Source organism: Carcharodon carcharias, chromosome 37, assembly GCF_017639515.1.
Source record: "Carcharodon carcharias isolate sCarCar2 chromosome 37, sCarCar2.pri, whole genome shotgun sequence".
NCBI lineage: Eukaryota > Metazoa > Chordata > Chondrichthyes > Lamniformes > Lamnidae > Carcharodon > Carcharodon carcharias.
Genome location: NC_054503.1, coordinates 8,916,301 through 8,940,541, shown reverse-complemented (window position 1 = coordinate 8,940,541; position 24,241 = coordinate 8,916,301). Strand labels below are relative to the sequence as shown.

Here is a 24,241-nt window from a genome sequence, read left to right as displayed (position 1 = left end):
TGTGCCTGCGGCGACAGTGAGATTGGCAGTGCACACCCTCGTGGTGATCCTGACCTTTTTATCCCTCTCTCAACGTAACTGTTTTTGACTCTGCTGCGATGCACTAATAATCTCGACTTTGGTTCACAGGGAGCTCTGCCAAGTGACCAACGCTCTTAGCCAGCCAGTCCCTCAGCTCCATCCAGTTCTTTCCTCCAGCCAAGAAGACACCTCCCCTATCGAAGAGCTGAAATAAGCATCCCGGAAGACCTGTCACAGCGCAGAGACACACACCTCGGTGGGACCTAGATCTAGAGCAGGCTTGGGTTCACAATCTGTCCGCACCAGGAGGAGACAGGTTCAGCCAAACTCCCTGGCACTTGGAGGATTGCTGGGGAAGAGGCATCTGTGAGGCCCGAGTCAGATGACAAGCCTCTGGATTTGGCGAGTCAGCAGAAGACAGGGGATCATCACGCATAGCTGTTGGAAGCCCTCAACAGAGTGGCACACAAGTTGGAGTGCGCTTGCCTGCTCTCTGATGAAGCGGTGCCCACATGTGCACGTATGGAGGTCTTCATGGGAAGGATGGCAGATACCGTGGAGACCCTGGCCCAGCAGAATGTGTAGGTGCATGCAGACCTGCACTCCATCGCGGTAGCCATGGGTGAGTTCTTGCAGTAGCAATATGAGAGGGGAACAGGGCACCTCGATGTCTCTCCAGGTGCTCCTTCCCCTCAAGGAGTCAGGCTGGGGACCTCAGGCATCCAAAGGGAGGAGGACCAGTAGCTGGACACCCCTGGATCATCCACTCAGGTATCTCAGAGGCTGTCTGCTCCTCCAAGTCCACTTTACCTGTGACCTCCCCTCAAACACATCCTCTGTCACTGCAGAGGAAGCAACTGGTCCACAGTTGGACAGCCAAAGCAAGCCGGGACCCTCAAGGCCTTGGCTCTCCAGTGAACGCACGGTGAAGTCATCAGAGGCAACAGGGTCAACCATTGCATAGGCTATCTCCTGCTGTGGGATGTCAGGGCAGCGCCTAGAAAAATTAAGAAATTCTGATCACGTGACTGCACGTTTGTCTCATTATAATCTGATATATTCACTTTCACTGAATAATGTGTTAGGTTGTCTTTCAGCTTCATTGACAGGCTTCGCGAGTCCTTCCTCCGCACCCCCTCCACAAGGACCGCAAGTGATTCTGGAGGGAAAAGTGTGTGCGCGCAGCAGGGCCTTTCTGAGCCTCATGCAAGCACTCTCCCGCGCACGCAAAGCCTTCATTAATCACACTCCTCTCACTGTCCTGAGCATTTTCAATGCTGCCTGCTTTCAGTTGTCCATCTGAGCTGACCTGCATCTCCGCCCACGCACTGCAGCACACTCCCATGCAGCACCTGTGTCCATCCAACACAAGGTTCTGCTCACTTTCGATTTCAACAACAATGGTCATAGTCAGATTTTTGCTCAACTCCCCTGTCCTTTTCCCCATCCCCAGTCATCCATGTTCTTTGCCCAATTACTGTTGACTCCCTAGCATCACCTTCCAACTCCCCACCATCACCTACAAACCCAATCCCTTGTCTTTCCAGGATGTCCAGGTGAACATGCACATTCCCTACCTTACTGAGAATCCCACTCCCATCCACATTGACCTCCCTGACCACCTCCTTTTCACCCTGAGGGTCCATATCTGCTTCCGAGTCTTCACCAACCACCCTTGCCATACCTTCTAGCATGACTGACGCACCCTCACCCTCTCCCTTCCAGCTCCCTCTGCCCCCCTCATAATCGCCATTCCCTCCAACCACGCCCACCCTCACTTCACTCTCCAGGAGGCAGTCATTGACTCCACACATTGACATTGCACATTCATCTGGACATGCCCCCACCCCTGACTCCCTCCTCCAGTACTCACTCCTCCTTACCAACCTCACCTCCCCACCAACACTTTCTTTCCCCCCCACGATACCTTCAATCCCCTCCCTGCCCATCCCGGTACACCTTCCTCTCCCACTCACAGCTGGACCTTCCTCGCTGATCATCTTAAGCAGCCATGGCCAAGACTGATGTTCTGAAGCAGACCCGAGACATGATGGAGACCTCCTACCTTCCATGATCTGTTTGGCAGCAGAGCCATATCTGTGAAAATCCACCAAGCATGTGATGCACGTGTTCCTCCAGGGTCCGGTAGCTGTGGGGCTTCAGCATCTTCTGCCCCTAAGATGTTCGCAATCTGAGCAAGGCCCTAATGGTAAGACCCGACTTCTGCATGTCACACTTGCCCAGATAGAGGGAGGCGGTGGCATAGTGGTATTGTCACTTACTAGTAATCCAGAGACCCAGGGTAATGCACTGGGGACCTGCGTTCGAATCCCACAGTTGGTGGAATTTGAATCCAATAAAAAACCTGGAATTCAAAGTCAAGAAACCATTGCTGATTGTCATAAAAACCCACCTGGTTCACTAATTTCCTCTTGGGAAATTTCCTTTAAGGAAATCTGCCTTCCTTACCTGGTCTGCTCTACATGGGCCTCCAGACACACAGCAATGATTGACTCTTAAATTCCCTCTGAACAAGGGCAGTTAGGGAGGGCAACAGATCTTGGCCACATCTCATGAATGAATTTTAAAAAAGCGTTCTGGGCCAGAGTAACGGTAAATGTGGCCGGGGTGGTGGTTTGGCACGTGATTCTGATTGGGCCTTACTTTGCATCCGGGATACAATGAGTTCACGCCAGCATCCAGCAGGATTGGAGTTCCGCCATGGCAGATACCATCTGATGATCCCGGTGTGCTTTCACACTGGCATACAACTGATTTTTGGCCATTTCGCTATATTGTTGTCGTCCCCCAGCCCCACATTTGCCATGATGCCCACAGGGCTGGAAAACGTATTTGATCATTTTCATATTCATTCATTCTTGTGCGCTCTGCAGGACTGCAGGCAGGTCCTTGGCTCATTGTCTGCTGATGCTTCATCCTGAGCAGTTTTATCAGCAGTTTTTGTCAGTGGTGATTTGCCATTGCCTTTCCATTCTCAGGAGTAGGGCGAGGAGACAGGTCTTAAGGTTACCTCAGCCAGAACAGGAATCGAACTCTCACTGTTGCTGTCATTCCAAACCACACACTAACCATCTGCCCAAATGAACTAACCTTCGTTGACATATATTCACTAATTATCTGAACCAAATGCAATCTTATGGACCACTTAAGGACTTTGATTTAACTTTGGAATGTGGACGTTGGTGTCAAGGCTACATTTATTGCCCATCTCTGTGACAATGTTAGAAATGCAGGTCCCTTTAGGGACCTTTAAACCAGGACAAGAGTGAATTGAGAGCAGGTGATGCTCATTGAAGCCTGCACTTAAGAGCTGGGTTTTCCCTACTAAGTGGGCTTTTGTTTCTGGACAGGGAAAGGATCCAGGAAGGAAGAGAGGCAACTGGTATTTGTACTGAACTGTAGTTTAACAATAAAACACTTGTGAATCACTGAATGCCTTCTGCCTGATTTGGTTAATGGATATCCACCTTTTAAATACCCGAGTCGCACTGAGAGGGTGAGCCCTCCTGAATTGCTGAAGGTGATGATGCTCTACCATTTTTTTTTTAATTGCAGGATAGTTTATCCTTTTGTGTTTCCCCGTAGCCTTATTTTAAATGTTTGGATATGTGGTTGTGTTCATGGCACAGGAAATGGGGCAGCTTCAACAGAAACAAATTGGACTGGGAAAATTTGGGGTTATGGGCAAATATGCTAGATGGCAATAGGGAGTCCTTGGTGTTACTACAATAGCCTGTCAGACATAAGTTGCACATGTCAAGGGAAAACTTTTATTGTCCCACATTTACACAGACCACTCTGGAGTCAAACAAAGAAAGTCCTCCAGGGGAAAATTAGCAGGGACGTCCTTTATCCTGGTTTGAATGCTGTCTTCAGAGTGTACTTGGCTGAGTGCAGATACAAGCTCATCCAAATTTGACCTTTTGTTTTCCAAACAGGAATCAGCTTGTAAATTTGGATAACATTTATTCTGAGCAAAGTTGTTAAAAACTATGCCCTGCTATTCTCCTTTACAGCACAGTTGAATGCCCAGGTATATTAAACTGTTTTCTGTAGTTTCATGTGTATGCTTGACACCATTTCAAAGCTGCCTGTGCATGGGATCTGCCCTGATCGATTTTCATGGTTGAGGTCATGAGTGGGATAAATTACACACTACAATTGTTTGTACCAAGTATTGTGGGGTGAGGGGAAAGAATAGTGCTATAATTTCAGCCTTTTTGAATTTGTGTGTGATCATGGAGGGGTGATTTAAAATTTCATCAGAACCTTGGCCAGGATTTTACGGCCCCTCCTGCCTGGCGGGATATTGCGGTCTCGCCAAACTGAGTTGAGATTTAAATGGCTCGCCGCATCCGCCGGGGAGAGAGACACTGCAGCAGGGCCGTAAAATCCTGGCCCTTGTGATTAAGTTGCAGGTTTGTAATTTGCTCCTTGGGATATTAAATACTAGCCTGTAAAATACCAAAGTACTCTATATCAGAATTCATCTGTACATCATACCATATTATTTCTAATTAACAAGCATTGATTCAGCAGGATGTTGTGAATGGAATTTTCTTCTGGAAATTCTTAATTGATTCCACTAATAAAAAGAATTCAACAACAAAGAATGTCTTAGTCTAAGCCTATACTTTACCCTCTGTTATACTTGGGTTAGATTCTTCTGTTGTGATTAATTCTTGGAGTAATTTATTCTGAGTGGTGTGTCTGCTGTGTCAGAACTACTGGGCCAAGCTCTCTTGTCCAGCTTCCACTGCTCAATGAAGTAGCTGGCGAATGCTGCATAAGGTACCCATCTGTATAATGTACAATCTTCCATGCAGCTTATTTCTCAAAACACTGCTAATAGAAGCCAATTTTGCTCTTCCTTTGTGTCATCAACCCCCTTTGTGATGGGAGATAAGAATTCACTTTTTATATAAATTGAACCTGTGCAAATGTGCTTATAAAATCATAAGATCTTCAACAAGCACTTGCTCTGGTCCAGTTACACATAAGACATAGGAGCAGAAATTAGGCCATTCGGCCCATCGAGTCTGCTCCACCATTCAATCATGGTTGATAAGTTTCTCAACCCCATTCTCCTGCCTTCTCCCCGTAACCTTTGACCCCCTTACCAATCAAGAACCTATCTATCTCGGTCTTAAATACACTCAATGACCTGGCCTCCACAGCCTTCTGTGGCAATGAATTCCATAGATTCACCACTCTCTGGCTAAAGAAGTTTCTCCTCATCTCTGTTCTAAAAAGTCTTCCCTTTACTCTGAGGCTGTGCCCTCGGGTCGTAGTCTGTCCTACTAATGGAAAGGTTTTCCCCACATCCACTCTATCCAGGCCTTTCAGTATTCTGTAACTTTCAATCAGATCCTCCCTCATCCTTCTCAACTCCATTGAGTATAGACCCAGAGTCCTCAAACGTTCCTCATATGTTAAGCCTTTCATTCCTGGGATCGTTCTCATGAACCTCCTCTGGACCCTCTCCTGGGCCAGCACATCCTTCCTGAGATACGGGGCCCAAAATGCTCACAATATTCTAAATGTGGTCTGACCAGAGCCTTATAAAGCCTCAGCAGCACATCCCTGCTTTTATATTCTAGCCCTCTCGAAATAAATGCCAACATTGCATTTGCCTTCCTAACTACCGACTCAACCTGCAAGTTAACCTTAAGAGGATCCTGGACTAGGACTCCCAAGTCCCTTTGCACTCCAGATTTCTGAATTCTCTCCCCATTTAGAAAATAGTCTATGCCTCTATTCTTCCTACCAAAGTGCATGACCTCACACTTCCCCACGTTGTATTCCATCTGTCACTTATTTGCCTATTCTCCTAACCTGTCCAAATCCTTCTGCAGCCTCCCCGCCTCCTCAATACTACCTGTCCCTCCACCTATCTTTGTATCATCTGCAAACTTAGCCAGGCTGCCCTCAGTTCCTTCATCTAGATCATTAATGTATAAAGTGAAAAGTTGTGGTCCCAACACTGACCCCTGTGGAACTCCACTAGTCACCGGCCGCCATCCTGAGAAGGACTCCCTTATCCCCACTCTCTGCCTCTTGCCAGACAGCCAATCTTCTATCCATGATAGTACCTTGCCTCTAACACCATGGGCTGTTATCTTACTGAGCAGCCTCCTGTGCGGCACCTTGTCAAAGGCCTTCTGGAAGTCCAAGTAGATAACATCCATTGGCTCTCCTTTGTCTAACCTACTCGTTACCTCCTCAAAGAATTCTAACAGATTTGTCAGGCATGACCTCCCCTTGATGAAACCATGCTGACTTTGCCCTATTTTGTCATGCACTTCCTTAATAATGGACTCTAAAATCTTACCAACAACCGAGGTCAGGCTAATAAGCCTGTAATTTCCCGTCTTTTGCCTCACTTCCTTCTTAAACGGTGGGGGTTACATTAGCAATTTTCCAGTCCTCTGGGACCGTCTCTGACTCCGTGATTCCTGAAAGATCACCACTAACGCCTCCACTATCTCTTCAGCTATCTCCTTCAGAACTCTGGGGTGTAATCCATCTGGCCCAGGTGATTTATCCACCTTCAGACCTTTCAGTTTTTCTAGCACCTTCTCCTTAGTAATGGCCACCATACTCACCTCTGCCTCCCAACTCTCTTGAACTTTGAGGATGTCACTTGTGTCTTCCACTGTGAAGACTGACGCAAAGTAACGATTCAGTTCCTCCGCCATTTCTTTGTTCCCCACTACTACTTCTCCAGCATCATTTTCCAGTGGCCCAATGTCCACTTTTGCCTCTCTCTTACCCTTTATATATCTAAAAAAATATCTGTCTTATATCTTGTATCTGTCTTAAAGCTGTGGGCAAAGCTAACACTAGTAATAGTTGAAGGATTCCTTGGAGGGTGGGCAATCTAGAATTTGGTAACAGCAGTGAAGGCTGACGTGATGGACCTATTTTCAAAGACAGCATAGTAAGCTGCACTGCCCTGGAGTGTATCTCACTGTCTGTGCAGTGAAGCAAGCTGGCATTGCCTTGTAGGTATTTGACATCCCAGCTCTGGGCATCTCAGCCTCTGAAATTTGAAACATGCCAAACTCTGGGCATTAAGCCAGGTTCCAATAACCACATTTTCTGATGAAGCTCCACAAGACATTAACCTGTCTATCTCTTTCAGATCCTGACTGAGCTGCAGTGCAGAGCTAGCTATTTTTTTCCACAAAGCATTGAATTTGAAGTTGCTCCTGTGAAGTCAGGATCTACTATTCTAAATTATTCCCTTGAGGAAAGATTTCTGTTCCAGCACATTTTGAGACTCAAAGGATGGCTCCATGGAGGTGTGTATTTTACACGAGTCCTAAAATCTTAAAAGAGGAGTGTAACTAATGCATTTTTATTACAAGATTTTCAACTGAAAATGGCCTTTACGGTAGGTTAAGTTATGTAGCGTTTTACTGTGATCCTCCCCCCACTATCTTAAAGCCGCCTGACAAGGTCAAGATTTATTTTGAGCTCTATGACCTTACAGCTGTTGGACATCTTTGTTCCCACACACCAGCTTTGCCTCTCTTTTAAAAAAAAAAAAATTATACATGACTTTGCAAAGCACCAGTTTAGCACTAATTTTACTTAATCTTTCTAGTGAGTCAAGGTTTTTGGTGTTCCCATTTTCAGTTGAAAATATAACCTTGTGTCGAAACTTCGTTATTTCTAACCACTTATTTTAATAAAAATGGTATGCTATGGAATTTAGCAATGCTATTGTATTTTTTTTTTTACCTCCCTAACATATTGCCAGTAAATAATAGTACAGTGTACTGGCATCTCAAGATTGAGGTCACTGGGATGGAGTTGTTTCGCCTGTCCTGTAATCTTGCTGAAATTTGGTTCTGGAACTTGGAACACAGACTCAAGACCCCCGTGACAGTGTTTAAATTCTCCCAAATTGCATACTGATTTTTGTGAGTTAGAATTTTTATCCAGCTAAGCATAGCAAAATCAGTGAATATTTTCCTGATGCTAAACCAGCAGTTGTTTTTAAGTGCCTAACATTTTCACTTGGTGCTTGAACTAAATGGTAATCAACTAAATGGTAATGTTACATATTGCAATAATTTTACAAGAAACGTTACATTTGGAGCTTGGGAGGAAAATAAAAGCATTTGGGGCTTAGTATTGATAAATTAGAGGAAGATGGTGACTGTAAAAGAGATTAAAGCATAGAGATGATGTCCATCATTTAATAAGTTTGTTTTTGTATCTTGAGCAGGAATGTAAGAGGTGTGCGAGAGGAGCCTCTCAGAAGTGGGAACTGTGTTGGTCTTGGGATTATATTTGGAATTGAGGCTGTTGAGGAGGAACCTTGTTGGGAGGGACGCAAACAAGCTTCTTGCAGGCAGTTTTGGTAATGAAAGAGCTATAGGAATTCCACTTGCAATCTACAGAGATGGTGAGACCACGAAGGTTGGTAGTTGACAAAGGATTAAAATACCTCCACAGGCCTAATCCATCAGATTGCTAAAATTAACAAGTATTGTTTAACAATTAGATGGCTGTTTATTGGACAATATCCTATTCTGCACAGGAAAATGGGAGTAATCATGTACAAAAGTACTAGAACCCTTTCAGAGGAAGGATAGATTATGTTTTCATCACCCTATTTTGCTCACTTGCTTAAGTGCCACAATATCTATCACTCTTGGGTGAAAATCAGGGAAAGGCTGTAGATTATCCAGCTGACAATTGGAGTTGTGACAAACATTTTCATACATGGAAAGACACACTTGTTAAAGGGAAAGAAATATGGAAGTGCCATTACATCTGTTTGGAAATGATTAAAAAGTTACTTGATGGTGCTGCTTTTGTTGTTGCTTAGATGTGAAGAAAATGGGGAAAAAGGCAAGATTAAAAAGCAATTTTGATGCTCCGATTTGGAACTGGAAACTGATAGGAAACCGATTTCATCTTGTGTAGCATTACTGTAAAAGATTAAAACGGAACTTCCACCACTACATCAAAGCAGTATCTCCAAAGTTCACTCACGAAGTAAATTGTGTGTGTGATGTGAAGGATCAGGAGCTTCGCTTTCTGAAGTTGTGTCGCAACGGAACATGCTGATATCTGTTCCTCCCCCAATCAATGTTCTAAATGTTACTGAAGAACATATTGAGAATAGGTGCGCTCTACATGCTTTCGTGTCTGGGGAATGGTATAAGGGATGTAGAAAAAAGAATCACTTGATGGGTGATCTAAGACAAAATTCACCATGTTGTATTTCTGTTCTGGTATCTATCAAATTTGACTGTATTTTAAATTGCTGCGAAAGGTAATCCTTTCTAGTTATAGCCCTGATGAGCTTAACATACAAACAAATCACACTGCAATTTCAGTAGGAAAATTTAATTGAACATGGATCTGAAAGATTATTCCATTCTTTATCTGGGGATTTAGATGGCATTCGGAGTTGCCTAATCTTCACTTATATTGTTTATTGTGGCATTGAAACCTTGATTTGATCACAGGCTTGTAGCTTACATCCACCGAATTATTTTCTCCCTCTCTGTTTTGTCTCTAATATTTAAAAAAAAATTAAATATGTTATTGTGTATGTTTTGCTCCAAAATATTTCCCAGAACAATATAATTATATGCTTCTCTGTACAGTGCATTCCAGGGCGCACAGTTTGGAGCCAAAACTGTCTTGCAGTTACATTACAGGCAGATGTTCAGCGTTGTTCCCTTTGTTCTGTTTTTGCCCAGATCACAGCAAAACCTTCTTGGTTACACTGCATGTTGGGGACTGCATTTTGGAGCTGTTCCAGTTCCATCAGAGAATTACATAAACGCCCTCGTTCTTTGTACTGTTTATCATATTTATGCGAGTTGGGTTTGCGTAGATTCAAGCAGCCTCAAGGGATAACAACAGGTGATTCACTGGTTGAAGGCAATGGCTACATCATCGATAATGAAACCATGCTTGGGGATAGCAAGGACAGGCTTGTGTGTGTTCAATTCATCTTCTCAAGTAATGCAGGCTTTTTCTGTTCGTTAAAATTCTAAACATGTTTTTACGTGGTTTAAGGGCTGTTTGGAGCCTGCTATGGTGCTGATGATATAAGTTAGTATACTTATCTTCTGAAGGCAAGTCGTCCTAGAGATGCAGTCCACTAAACATTTAAAATAAATGTGAATAGCATAAGAGCATAATGAAACCTCAATATGTTCACTATTACAAATGGTTGCAGTTAATGACAAACAGCTTTTCTAAGGATATGAAAGTATCAGGAGAGCTATGTTATGTCCATGAACACATCCATGTGCCTCTTGAAATGATACAGTCTTCTGGATTTCATATGCTACAAATTCTAAATGCATTAAATCCCTGTCACCATCTAACGACTTTGCTAATCCGAGGAAGAGACAGTTGCCTCCTGTTTTTTTTCTTTCCATTATAGCACCAAAGCTTTCTATTTTCTCTGAGATAATTTGTGTTTTTCTCCTCTATTACTATTGCAAAAGGAATTGCTTAGTGATGCAGCACGTTGAAGTTGTACAATGGAGTGGCCGAGTTACGAGGTCTTTCCCCTGAGTGATTTACTCAAGCAATCAGTTCCTGACTTTTAGCCAGATTGCCTGCAATGAGGAAGAAGGGGAGGCAAGACATTATCCCTGAGGATAGGATAAATTGAAGAGTGAATCAACTCTACTGCACCCCTGGGTTTTCCTCATGGCTCGGTCAAGAATACCATTACCTGATTGCTGATAACAAGTTCCCTGTTGGATTGAGGATGATGCTAGAACTGGGAGGACCTAAACATGGAAGGTAACAAACATAAACTATGAACTGGGTTCATGTGCAAGGGAATTATATGTTTATTTTGGCATAAGTTGAATTTTAGGTGCTGATGCCATGAATATTGTCATATGAATACAAGCTTTTCTTTCTACTCGAAATACATCAGTCACTTTAATTCAGTCATACTAAAGGAGTTGGAAAATTAGCTACATTCCAGTTGATGTCTCGAGCCTAACCTGATAAAAATGTTGCAACGATTTATTTCAGACGTTTCCAAGGCTATAGTCTTGAGAGAAGGGTCAAGGCATGTAACCTAAATATAAACTGTTGGATGACGAGCAGCTCCTTCTGAATTTATCAACCAGTTATTGAAAGCATAACCATTGCTTAAATATTTAAATGCAGGACTGTTCGTATCACAGAGTTGGTTCAGAACTTTCAAAAAGATGGGTCGAACTATTTAGCTTCCATGGTTGAGAAGGTTATAAGAAGTAAAACTAACTGCATATGTAAGAATTAACATAGAGGCTACAAATACACTAGTTTCCTTTTAAGGACTAGTTTAATATCAAATCTTGCATTATTTAACCTTTTTTATTTGCACGATGCTTGAAATAAGCACAAGTGTGCTGATACTCTGCAACTTCCTGAAGGTGTGAAAAAGATCCTATGGATGCACAGTATAGCTCCAGGAGCCAAATAAAACATTAAAGAGAGGTTTTTGTTCAGTACCTTGTGCATGTTTCAAAAGGTACCCAGATATCAGGGCCAGTGCAAGTGCTTTTGAGGTTGTGTAGAATTAACTCATTTTTTTTGAATAATCTGAAATAAGCAAGACAGTAAAGCCCCAGGAATGTAATAATTGCTTCTGCAATAATGTCAAACTAAAAGTTGCCAATTTCATTAACAGCACCATTAATTTATTTCCAGTTGATATATTTTAGACAGTTCAAGAGAAACACCTTTACTCAGAGTGGTGAGAATTTCCCTTAGAGGGTGAGTCTGGGGAATTAATAATGGGAAACAAGAAGATGGCAGTGACTTTGAGCAAGTATTTTGTGGGCCAAATTTTGCTGTCGGCAAGCAGGGGGCGGGGCCTGCTAGCCGTCACACAAAATGACGTGGGATGACGTTGGGGGAACCCCCAACGTCATCCCACCCCATTTAAATTTTCAGGAAGGCAGGGGCACAGCAAAATCAGCTGTGTGCCTGCCGACCTGTCAATGGCCAATCGAGGCCATCGACAGGATCAGTTAAACAAGTAAAGGACCTGCCCATCCAACCTTAAGGTTGGTGGGTCGGTCAGGAGCCCTGGCGGGCAATAGGAAAAAACATGAAACCTCATCCACCGACATTGTCACATGAGGGGGACATGTCAAGGATTTTTTTTCTTTCTATTATTAATCTTTTTAAAAGTGTCAGTGATCTCCCTGAGGCAGCACTTTGCCTCAGGGAGATGTGTGCTCTTTCGTGCACTCGCTTTTGGGGAATCCCACTTGGCCCGCCCACTTAAAATGGCAGAGGGGCCCGCTTCTCTGGTGGGGATCGGCTCCCCGCCCGCCGGAGATTGGGTTGGGCCCGCCCGCCTGACAAGCAGAAAATTCTGTCCTGTGTCTATACAGCCCTCCAAGATCTCTGTGCTCCTCCAATTCTGGGCTTTTAAGCATCTCTGATTTCTATTACCTTACCATTGGGGACTGTGCCATCAACTGCCTGGGCCTTAAGCTCTGAAAATTCATTCCTTAAAGCTGCATCCCTCTCTAACTCTCTTTCCTCCTTTAAGACACTCCTTAAAAACAACTTCTTTGACTAAGCTTTTGGCAACCTGTCCTGGTATCTCCTTATGTGGCTTGGTGTCAAATTTTATTTTAGAACACTTCTGCAAAGTGCCTTGGGACATTTTATTATTTTAAAGGTGCAATATAAATAGAAGTTGTTGTTATTGAGTTTCTGCTTTGAGACTCATATAATTGGTCTCATCGAACATGCTATCAGATGCTCGTGCTAGGGGGACATTTTTGTGCACATTGGCAAATCATTGACATATTAGCAGCCTTGCATTGGATGGTAACTGTGGCACCGCTTTTCATGTTTCCATTGTTACTGTCCTGTGGCAGTCAAAAGACATCTCAGTTTTACTGGAATACAGCTTAAAAAAAGGACAACAACAATTAAAAATTAATCTTCTAGGTTTATAATTTGTATTATTATGTGCCGCTTTGCAGAATCATGTGCATTTTTAAAAGGTTGACACTTGTGCAGTTGACTTTAACTTGCTTCCCATTTTGGTGCTCGAGTCACATCAATGGTATTGTAAATATTGTATTTCTTTTCCTGAGTATTATTTCACTTCCATTCCAGACAGTGTTAAGTCATTCTCAGATACATTTTCACAGACACCAGCAGCCTCTCAGTACTTTACCCTAGTACAATTCTTCAGCTTTAAGCTTGGATCACTGATTGCCTCTTCAGATGTGTGAGACTTCATCTGAAAAATCACATGTATTTAGTTTTTAGTAGAGTTACTATGATAGTTATAGCAGACACCTTAGCTTTTCAAACTTCCACTACCCTGGTTGTTGGGAGGGTGAGGGGCAAGTGGTGCAGGTTCTATGTGCAATAAACTGGCCAAGGAGTATGGAAGAAAAATAGAAATTGTTATAAATAACCAAACCTTAAATCAAGCTTCCTCTCTTCCCCTTGCCTCCTCATCTCTGTTCAATCATCCCTTTTTCCTTTCTTCTCTTATTAAACACTTTTTGAGTTTCCTACCACAAAATCTCATGCTCAATCAAGGTTTAACAGTATCCCAGTTCTTTGTGTGTCATCGTATTGTGCTCTGTCCCTACTTTGTTCCTAATTAAGTGCTCACTGATGCTCTGATTGGCCTGTTGAATAGTCTGTGACTGATTCCGACAGTTATGTAATGAGAATCAGGAGTGACCAGCACCTTTAATTGGTGGCTGTTCTCATGTCTCTCAGCTCAGCAGCCAGTTCCTAAATACTACCTTAGTTCTGGCAGCCTTTTTGTGGAAAACAGATCCTTTTCTCTAAATTTAGTAAACTATTTAAATTTTATTTTAATGGATTTGATTTGCTTTTCATGTTGCTTGGGCTCCCAGGTTTTTTAATTTCATCAAGATTCAACCTATTTCAATTTTGCATTTCACCATCTTTTCAGTGCCATTTGTATGCCCTTATTTTCCTATTGTAACATATGTTTGCTCTTGAGTGGTAGCTAGAAACATTTGTTTAATTTAATGCTGGAGACATTTTAGGAGGGATGTTTTAATCATATTTCACCCAGGTTCGATTTTTTTTTTAGAAAGGATTTTAAATCAAGCGTTTCACTGGGGGCCAATTGTATTGCGTCTGTTACATCGCGGGGTTCATATTTATACTGCAGCAATTTAGGTGGATAGTGTGTTTTACAGTGTTATTTTTATCTCTCTCTTTTTCAATTAAGACCTTTTCTTGAATATTGATTTATCAACTGTGCTGAATAGTATTTTTTAAGCACATCCAGCCTCCTAATTGTTTTTAAGTAGGTTTTCCATGATATATTTCCAATCATTTGTTATGTGACCAGACAGTTGTGGCAGCCATGTTAGGAGGTTCAAGTAGTTTCAATCTCATTTCACCCAATTTCATTTTTATTTGAAATTTTAATTAGTTTTTCTAACTCGCAACTCATCTTTATGCCTGAATCTTTATAAATAATGATTTAAAACAAATCTGTTTATATATTTGCAAGCAAAAGAAAGATTTGCATTTTCATAGCACCTTTCGTGACTTCAATAAATTCCAAAGTGCTTTATAGCCAATGAAATACATTTTTAAGTGTAGCCACCATTGTTATGTAAGGAACATGGTGGACAATTTTCACATAGTAAGATCCCATAAACAGCAATGAGACAATGACCAAATATTTTGCTTTCGTTGTTGGTTGAAGGATAAATGCTGACCAGGACATGGGTGGATCTCCCCTACTTGTCTTCGAATAGTAGCTGTGAGAACGTTTTATGTCCAACTGAGAAGGCAGATGGTACCTTGTTTTAATGCCTCATCCAAAAGACAGCACTTAATGCTTCATCACAAATTTCTGGAATATCCCAAACACCTTACACGCAATTGCCTCCCTTTCTGAAGTGCAATCACTGTTTTCATGTAGGTGAATATAGCAGTGTTCTGTGCACAAAGCCCTACAGACATCAAAGCGATGAATGGACATATCATTTGCCTTTGGTGGCGTTGGTTGAAATAAAACTGTTGGTCAGAACAAGGGAGGAACTCCCTGCTCTTCGGAGATTGTCATATAGTGTTTGACATCCACTAGGAGAGGCAGACAGGAGTTAAGTTTGAAGAATGATATATATCCTTGACTATGCAGCATTCCCTCAGTACTACTTTGGAGTGTCAACTTGATTTTATTCTAAATGTCTGTTTTATGATGTTTACCTTATTTAAGACCTAAGATATTATCAAAATATACTTCTGGTAGTGTTCCTGTCAGCAACATAAAAGGTTATGCTAAATCAGTTATTTACTAAATTGGTGAAATTATAAAATTAAAAGAAATTCTATTTAAATTATCTGTATTTTTCCTATATCCCATAAATTGTGATTCATTGAGTTCTTTTTGTGAAATTTTCTTGCCTGGAAATGTCAAACCCTCTCCAGTAATAGTTATGAAGCATAAATACCTCACCTTTCATTGTAACCTCCGTGAGCAACCTTGATTTTCTTCCAGTAAGACCGTTCTGACAGCCGTCATTCACAGGCTTGACTGAAGCTTTCCTCATTTCAATGGCGGGGGGGGGGGGTTGTTGATAAAATGCAAGAGTATTGGGGGATTCTTTTTTTTAAATAAATAAGTAAACAAAAACAAGTCTTCCAGAAACACACTTCATCCAGATCACTGTTGTCACTTATAAATTCGGAGTGTTCCTCTCTTGAGATTGAGGGACCAACTAACTTGAGTTTTTGATATATCTTCCAGAAGAACTGTTTCTTTCACATTTTTAACAACATGGTGCTACTTAAAACATAAAGCACATGCTGCTTCTCATGTTCAATCCTTACTCACAAATGAATAATTTGCAGCTTGTATCTCCTGAGGAATGCTTGGGAACAGACAGAGGCAATGAAAGTTATCCATTCTCTCTGTCACTGCTTTTCTTTTGTAATCTCTGTTATTAAAGCTGTGCATGGGGGAAGGCAAAGGCTGTGGGGGTGGGGGTGGGGGTGTGGGTGGCGTGATTCCAGAAAGGGAGGGAATCCCAACAAACTGAATAATGTGCAAGTGCTGGCAGGGGGGTGGGGTCACATGATTGAGTCTCGTCAGATCTGGACCCCTGCCATTGCAAGTTGTTATTACAGTTGTTTCAAAGTATCAGGTTTTTGTTGTGGTAGGCACTGCTAGACTGGCTGCCTGCTAACTTAGTCAAACAAAAGTGCATATGTTCTCACTTAGTCATACTGGCACTCTGTGAATGGGGTTTCTTTTACATTTAATGGCGCCTTTTCTGTCACATAAATAACAAGTTTTTACGGCTGGGTTAAATAATGTAAAAAACTTTCCTCCCCAGTCCCAGAAGAACTGCAATAGTACAAACTGAGTGATGTTCTCTGAATCTACTTTTGCATTCATTATATTTAAATGTTATACACTAGCAGATTTACTGAAGCATAGTCTGTCCATTAACCTTAGTGATCCTGAAATTATGTCAAGGGATACTTCTTGTAAATGCTCTATGTCTTGTTGAAGTCATTCTCCCTATTATTTTAGTGTAGGCGTTGGCCCAATTATTGAAGTGATGTTGCTGCTAAAATAGAAAAGAGAGGATTTTCGGATGAATAATGTCAGCATCTCTGCAGTAGTATGTCACTGTTATTTCAGGGTTGGTAGGATTCAAGAAATTTTATTAGAATGAAAAATATCTGCTGAAAGTTTAAACAGTTTGCAGTTTTCCAATTGACCTCACAGCACATGGCCAACAAGACGGCTCTGGAAAGCCAACTGAATTACTGCTGAGGGTGACTGTCTCTTTTCTAGCATTCTTGCTGGTCAGCATGACTGATGAACCCCCTTACAAAGTCCAATCCAAGTTATGGCAGTGTGTGAAGCCCCTCAAGCCTTGGTAACACAGGGTATCTGCAGTTGTGCTTTTTTTAAATTGAAGCCAGTGGTTTGATGTTGCACTGTATGAGAATGAAGTGGATGCTGGTTAGGCGGAAGTGGATTACAAGGTAGTATCCAGATGAAAGATTCAGGTAATCATGGAATTTTTACAGTGCAGAAGGAGGCCATTCGACCCATCGTGTCCAGCTCTCTGAATGGGCAGTTTACTTGGTGCCATTCTCTTGCCTTCTCCCCATAACCCTTCTTCCCTCCTCCATAACCCTTCATAATTCTTCCTTTTCAAATAACAGTCAAATTCCCTTTTGAATGTCTTGATTGAATCTGCCCCCACCACATTCTCAGGCAGTGCATTCCAGATCATAACCACTCACTGCATGAAAAAAAGATTTCTCGTGTCGATTTGCTTTTTTTGCAAATTACTTTAAAGCTGTGCCCTCTCGTTCTCAATCCGTTCACAAGTGGGAACAATTTCTCCCTATCACTCTGTCCGGGCCCCTCATGATTCTGTATACCTCTATCAAATCTTCTCTCAGCCATCTTTTCTCCAAGGAAAACAACTTCTCCAATATATCTTGATAACTGGAACCATTCTCATGAATCTTTTCTGCACTGTCTCCAATACTTTCACATCGTTCCTAAAGTGTGGCACCCAGAACTGGACACACTGTTCTCAATGAGGCCAAATTATTATCTTATACAAATTCAACATAATCTCTTTGCTCTTGTATTTTATGCCCCTAATAATAAAGTTCAAGGTACTGTACGCTTTTTGAACCACTCTCTCAACCTGTCCTGCCACCTTTAATGACTTATGTACATATAGATACAGGTTCTACTGTTCCTGCACATCCTTTAGAGCTGTATCCTTTATTTTGTATTGTCTCTCCATGATCTTCCTAACAAAATGAATCACTTCATATTTCTTAGCATTGAATTTCATCTACCTCCTGTCCACCCATTCCACCAACTTGCCTATGTTCTTTTGAAGGTCTACACTATCCTCCTCACAGTTAACAATGCTTCCAAGGGCAAATCCTCTCACTTCCCTCAGTATCCTTGGATGCATCTCATCCAGTTCTGGAGTCTTATCAACTTTTAAGTCCAGACAGCCTATCTGATACACCTCTTTATCTATTTTAAACCCTTCTAACATCTGAATTACCTCTTGTTTCACCATGGCCTTGTAGCATCTTCTTTGGTAAAGATAGGTGCAAAGTATTCATTTAATACCTCAGCTTTGCCCTTTCTTAACATCCACAAATTTTGAAAGTGTGCCCTGTACACCAAGGTCTAGGTCATTAATATATATCAGGAAGAGCAAGGGTCCCAACACTGACCCCTAGAGAACTCCACTACAAACCACCTTCCAACCAAAAACATCCATTAGCCACTACTTGCTGTTTCCTGTCACTCAGCCAATTTCGTATCCATGTTGTTATTTTCCCTTTAATTCCGTGAGCTATGTCTTAGCTCACAAGTCTGTCGTGCAGCACGGTATTAAATACTTCTTGAAAGTTCATGTATACCACATCAACAGCATTGCCCTCATTGACCCTCACTGTCACCTTTTCAAAATATTCCAGCAAGTTTGTTGAACATGAGACATGGACTGTTGCAGTATCTGAGGAGTCATGAATGGTGGTGAACGTTGTGCAATCATCAGCGAACATCCCCACTTCTGACCATATGATGGATTTTTCCTTAAGAAATCCTTGCTGGCTTTCCTTAATTAATCTGGATTTGTGTATGTGACTATTAATTTTGTCTCAAATTATTGTTTCTAGAAGGTTTCCCACCACCAAAGTTAAAACTAACTGGCCTGTAATTGCTGAGCTTATCTTTACACCATTTTTTGAACAAGCGTGTAACATTTGCAATCCTCCAGTCCTCTGGCATCACCCCTGAGTCTAAGATGGACTGAAAAATAATGGCCAATGCCTCTGCAATTTCCACTCTCACTTCCCTCAGTATCCTTGGATGCATCTCATCCAGTCCGGGAGCCTTATTAACTTTTAAGTCCAGATAGGCTATCCGATACCACCTCTTTATCTATTTTAAACTATCCTAGCGTCTGAATTACATCCTGTTTCACCATAGCCTGGTAGCATCTTCTGCCTTGGTAAAAAAAGGTGTGACTTATTCATTTAATACCTCAGCTTTGCCCTCTGCCTCCATGTGAAAATCCCCTTTTTGGTCCCTAATTGGTCCTACTCCTTTTATAACCCTTTTACTATTTATATGCCCATAGAAGACTTTGGGATTCCCTTTTATGTTAGCTGCCAGTCTCTTTTCATAATCCCTCTTTGCTTCCCTGATTTGCTCTTTCACTTCCCCTCTGAACCTGTCATAAGCCATAAAAAAGTTCTTCAATTCATGTACATTCCTTCAATGCAGATATCTGTCCATGTTACTTTGCCACTTGTGGGATTGTCGAGATTATAAAATGCCTGGTCACCGCACAAAACAATTCAGGACCCAATAAAACAATGAAATAATTCATCTCCTTCCATGACGTGAAGATCGATCTAAGCACTGGATAACAGGATATTTAACTTCTGGGCAAAATCCCTACATGTAGTGATGTATATATGCCAAAGTGTATTCAGTAATAGTTATGAGACCGATCAGCAACTAAATTTGCAATCCCTCCTTTTTCAGTCTCTCCCCTTCTCATGCCAGCTTGGTTCTGTTGGTAGCATTCTCACCCATGAAACAGAAAATTGTGATTCAAGTCCCACTCAACTATATGTGCACAAACCCTGGGTCACATTTTCATTGGATGAGAAGCTAGAAAAGGCCCCTGTCTGTCTACTCAAGCGGATGTGAAAGAACCAGCAGCTCTTTTCAAAGAAGAACAGGGGAGTTTCTTTCAGATGTTCTCGATAACATTCATTGGTCAACCGATACCATCAGAACAAATTAACTGGTTATTCAACTCATTGCTGTTTGTGGGATTCTGCTGTGTGCAAACTGGCTGGCAAGTTTGCCTGTATAACAATAATTATTACATTTCAGAAAATTAATTGGCTGTGAAGAACAGCTTGGGAATGGGTAATAAATGCTGTCTTGTCAGGAACAAATTAATAGATTAATAGCAAAGCTTCAAGCAGATTTCCCACTGTCTTTTAACTTGATAAATTTAACTAAGTGTTTGTTTAACTTACTGCATATTGGATAAGCAGTATTGGATGATCAGAAATTTCCCCCAGTTAAATATTGGGATGGCTGAAGCCATAGTTTTCGGTCCCCGTTCCAACACTGATCACTAGCTACTGACTCCGTCCCTCTCCCTGGCAACAGTCTGAGATCAACCCAGTCTGTTTGCAACCTTGGTGTCACATTCAACCCTGGGTTGAACCTCCAACCTCATATTCATGCCATCTCTAAGACTGCTTATTTTCACCTCCATAACATCGCCTGACTTTGCCCGTGACTGAGCTAATCTGCTGCTAAAAATCCTCATTCATGCCTTTGTTTATCTCTCAACCTGACTGCTCTAACACACTCCTAGCTGGCCCCTCATATTCTACTGTCTGTAAACTTGAAGTCATTCAAAACTCTGCAGTCCATGTCTTAACTCACAACAGACCCTGTCCCCCCCATGACCACTGTGCTCACTGACTTACGCTGGCTCCCGGTCAAGCAGCACCTTTATTTTAACATTCTGATTCTTGTTTTCAAATCCCTCCATGACCTCACCCCTCCCCACCTCTGTAATTTCCACCAGCTCCACAACCCTCCAAGATGTCTGTGCTCCTCTAATTCTGGCCTCTTGTGCATTCTCAGTTATAACTGCTCCATCATTAGTGGCTGTGCCTTCAGCTGCCCAGGTCCCAAGCTCTGGAATTCCCTCCTGACATGTCTCCACTTCTCTACTTCACTTTCTTCCTTTAAGACACTCCCTGAAACCTCCCTCTTTGACCAAGCCTTTGGTCATTTGACCTAATACCTCCTTATCTGACTTGCCTGGTGCCATACTTTTTTTTAAATTTTCCTGTGAAGCACCTTGGGACATTTTATTACATTAACGGTGCTATATAAATACAAGTGGTGGTTATTGTTTAAAAATTCAACCATGGTCTACTGGGCTATGAAATATTAAACATAATTTGGCATTGCTTGATGGATTCACATCAATACCACAAAGTATTCTAATCAGTTAAACTTCTATTTTGTAAATTATATAGGCGGACAAAAGCTGCCTGCAAAAAAATTAAACTATTGACAAAGTTCAGACCTGTGTGACCTTCATCAGTAGAATGTGACATTTAATTTGAGCACCCAGCTAATATTTCCCCCTTCGGGTCTTAACGTAAAGAAGGGATTTCAGTGCCATGGTCAATTAAATGTAATGATGGAAAATGCAGTAAGACTTGGGTCCCAAAATGTCAGTCACTAAAAGCTTCAAAGAACAGTAACCAAAGCGAGGACTTCTGAGTGTTTAAGAAGTTTTGAAATAATGTAGACTGGAGAATGGAGTATTACATATCTAATATTCACACAAAATAAAATTGTGACATTCAGAATTATATCATAAAATACCTCAACTGTAAAATTATCTTTGATTCTTCAGTAATGCAGTAGAATTTCATTTTACCCCTTTTTTTGACACAAAATAATTACATCTTTCATTAGTCATTCTGTTTCTCTCTTGTCTTTTGCTTAGTTTCCTTAAGCCAACTTTTCCCAGGCTGAGCAGCTTGACAGTTGATCTGTTGCCAGACTTCTGCTAAGATACCTTTGAACTAGGTGCTGGGAAGTGCCACAAGACAAGCTTGGGATGGTTTCTCCCTCTGATCTTCCCTCCCTTCCTGTGAGAAAGTTCGTAACCTCCTACTAAATGACATTGATGAGATTGGGAGCTCACTTGTGGGGCATCTGGGTACAAATGTGTGTTCTGGAGCTCTGTGGAACATCACTTTTAAAGTTTCGGCAAGATTTATGTTGACTTTAGGGTCCTCGGATTGTACAATGACATCGCTGTGACTTTATGTAGAACGTTTCCCTCAGCATCACTTCTGTATTCATCCATTTGGTTAATTATTTTTTTTAAAAACTTAAATAGATTTTAATTACTTGCAGAAAAATGTTCAATCTCTCTTTCCCTCCTCCCCCATCCCCAACCTTCCAATTTCTGTGTATTGAAACCATAGTGCAAAATCAATAAATTGTTAATTAAATTGATAAGTGTTGACAATACCAAAGAACAATTAAAATGTCACAGCCATTTACTGTTTTAGAAAGTACAATTAAGATTCAGAAGGTAACACGAACAAGATAAGAAATATTGCTGTAAAAAGAGACATGCTGTAAAAGTTTTTCATCTTGCACGCATAAGGACAGAATCACAAGAATACCAAATTTCAATGGGAACAACAATTTATACTGCATGAGAAAAGGATGCTGATCAGTTGGCAAGTGGTCTCTGATTGAGGTGTTGCTACGGAGAATGCACCAGGGAACAGTTATCCCCAAATTTTTCTTTAAATTCAAACCAGGTAAGTTGACTCTGGTCAAGGCTTTGCCATGGAAAATGCCTCAGGGAAGCATTGGTCCCCCCAGGCTTTTGTTTGGTTGAAAAGGTGCAATGCCTGGACGTGTACTTTATGTTTAGAGGTCAGGGCCCTATGTGTGAATATATGTATTTTCTAGCAAGCTTCAGTGAATCCCATTGCAAACCCACCTGATAATTTTGAATTGGTTGTTCAAGTAATTCTTGGCACAATTGGGATTGTTCAGTTAGTGTTGCCCAGTTGTGGTATCACATATATAAAGTTGGACCCTATGTTCTGAGTTTTTCGAGCATGGGCTGGCTGAGGAGTCAGTACCCTGCCTATCGTGAACAGCCAAAGGAATGTGCTGTTTGATACGATCCATCTGGCATCACATCAGCATTGAAATTGATATACCACATTACTCAGTTGTGTGGTAGGCAGATGTCTTTTTGGCTTGATGGCAGCATTCCGTTAGTAGAGAATGTCACTCGTATTTCTACTATATCATACCAGTGTGACATGGCCAGCTTCACCTGTTGCTCAGCTTTTTGAAACACCTTACCTTTCCAGGGTAATCTGAGGTAGACTGGGCACTTTTGAGGACCAAAAGTGGTAGCCTTAGGCCCATTCATGAGTTTGCGTGATATACAGCAAGCAATGATCTGATCAGGGTAGCCATTATCTCGCAGGATAGCTTTGATGCGCCCTATTTCGGCATCAAGCTCGCACAGTGACCAAATGGTTTGGGCTCTTTTTATGAGGTTGTGATAAGATCAATCTTAATCTGTGGAGCAGTAGGAATCCCAAAGCGTAAATTAACCAGTGAAGCTAGGCTTGCGGTAGATGATATTAGAGAACCCATTAGCAGATTTTTCAGCTCGCATGTTGAGGAAAGGGAGCTCATTAGACTACTCCGGTTCAGAGGTGAGTTTAAGTGTGGGATGAAGCCCATTAAGGTATGTAAGGAAATTCTTACATACAACTGCTGATTCAAATATAGCAAATGTATCATCTACATATCAGAAATATGCAATGGGAGGTTAGGGGCTATTCCATTGGTAGACACGTTTCTTGTGGAAACTGACAAAAATGTTAGTGAGAGCTGGGCCTAGAGGGGGTCCCATGGCAACACCATCTCTTTAGGCATACATGGTGTCATTAAAGCTGAGCTTAACTGCACGAGTTGCAAGGTTCATAAATTCAATGTATACAGATTGAGACAATGGAGGCACTTCTAGATTGCCATGATATAATGACACAGCGCAAATGCCTGTGGCTTTCTTGTGCTGCACATTAGTGAATAGGCTCGCAGTATGGAACAAGCATATGGAAATGGCATTGCTATCGATATGTAGGTCTTCTATAATCTTCATGGAGGTGAAGGAATTGTGTATGTGGAAAACTCACTTGGAACTGGTTGTAGCAATTCACTCAACCGTTTGGCTGATTCATGTTGTGCAGAACCAGTCAATAAAGGGACATCCCTTTTGTGTGCCTTGGGCAGCCCATACATCCATGGACACAGTGAACCATGAGGACAAATCCTATTATACACATCTTTAGGCATCTTGTTACTCTAACACAAATCTAACATATGTTTTTGTAACTTGCTTTCAAGCAGGGCTGTGTGGTCATGCTCAGTGGTGGACCCAATGGATATGAATTTGGACCCCCATCATTAAGAAAGGCATGTGTTTTGTCAAATTAGCCACACTTGTTGAGGATGGCTGTTCCAGTTCCTTTGTCAGACTTACGGGTATGTATATCTGGGTTGGCTTTGAGGCCTCTCAATGCCACCAGA

The 24,241-nt window shown here is 41.7% G+C and overlaps 2 protein-coding genes across 3 annotated transcripts in view; one reads left to right on the top strand and one right to left on the bottom strand.

The window, feature by feature from the left end:
• LOC121272970 (ADP-ribose glycohydrolase MACROD1-like) overlaps positions 1–24,241 on the top strand; it is a 904,756-nt gene that overhangs the window by 59,640 nt on the left and 820,875 nt on the right. The gene's annotated exons all lie outside the window — the stretch shown is intronic.
• Positions 1–24,241, bottom strand: part of LOC121272969 (leucine-rich repeat transmembrane protein FLRT1-like) — a 148,422-nt gene that overhangs the window by 7,683 nt on the left and 116,498 nt on the right. Inside the window, exon 1 of one of the 2 annotated variants that reach the window (XM_041179874.1) lies at positions 15,512–15,761. The exons of the other annotated variant lie outside the window; for it this stretch is intronic. The gene's annotated coding sequence lies outside the window, so the exon portion shown is untranslated. Of the gene's footprint in view, positions 1–15,511; positions 15,762–24,241 lie in introns of those variants that run through there. 2 annotated transcript variants of the gene reach the window in all.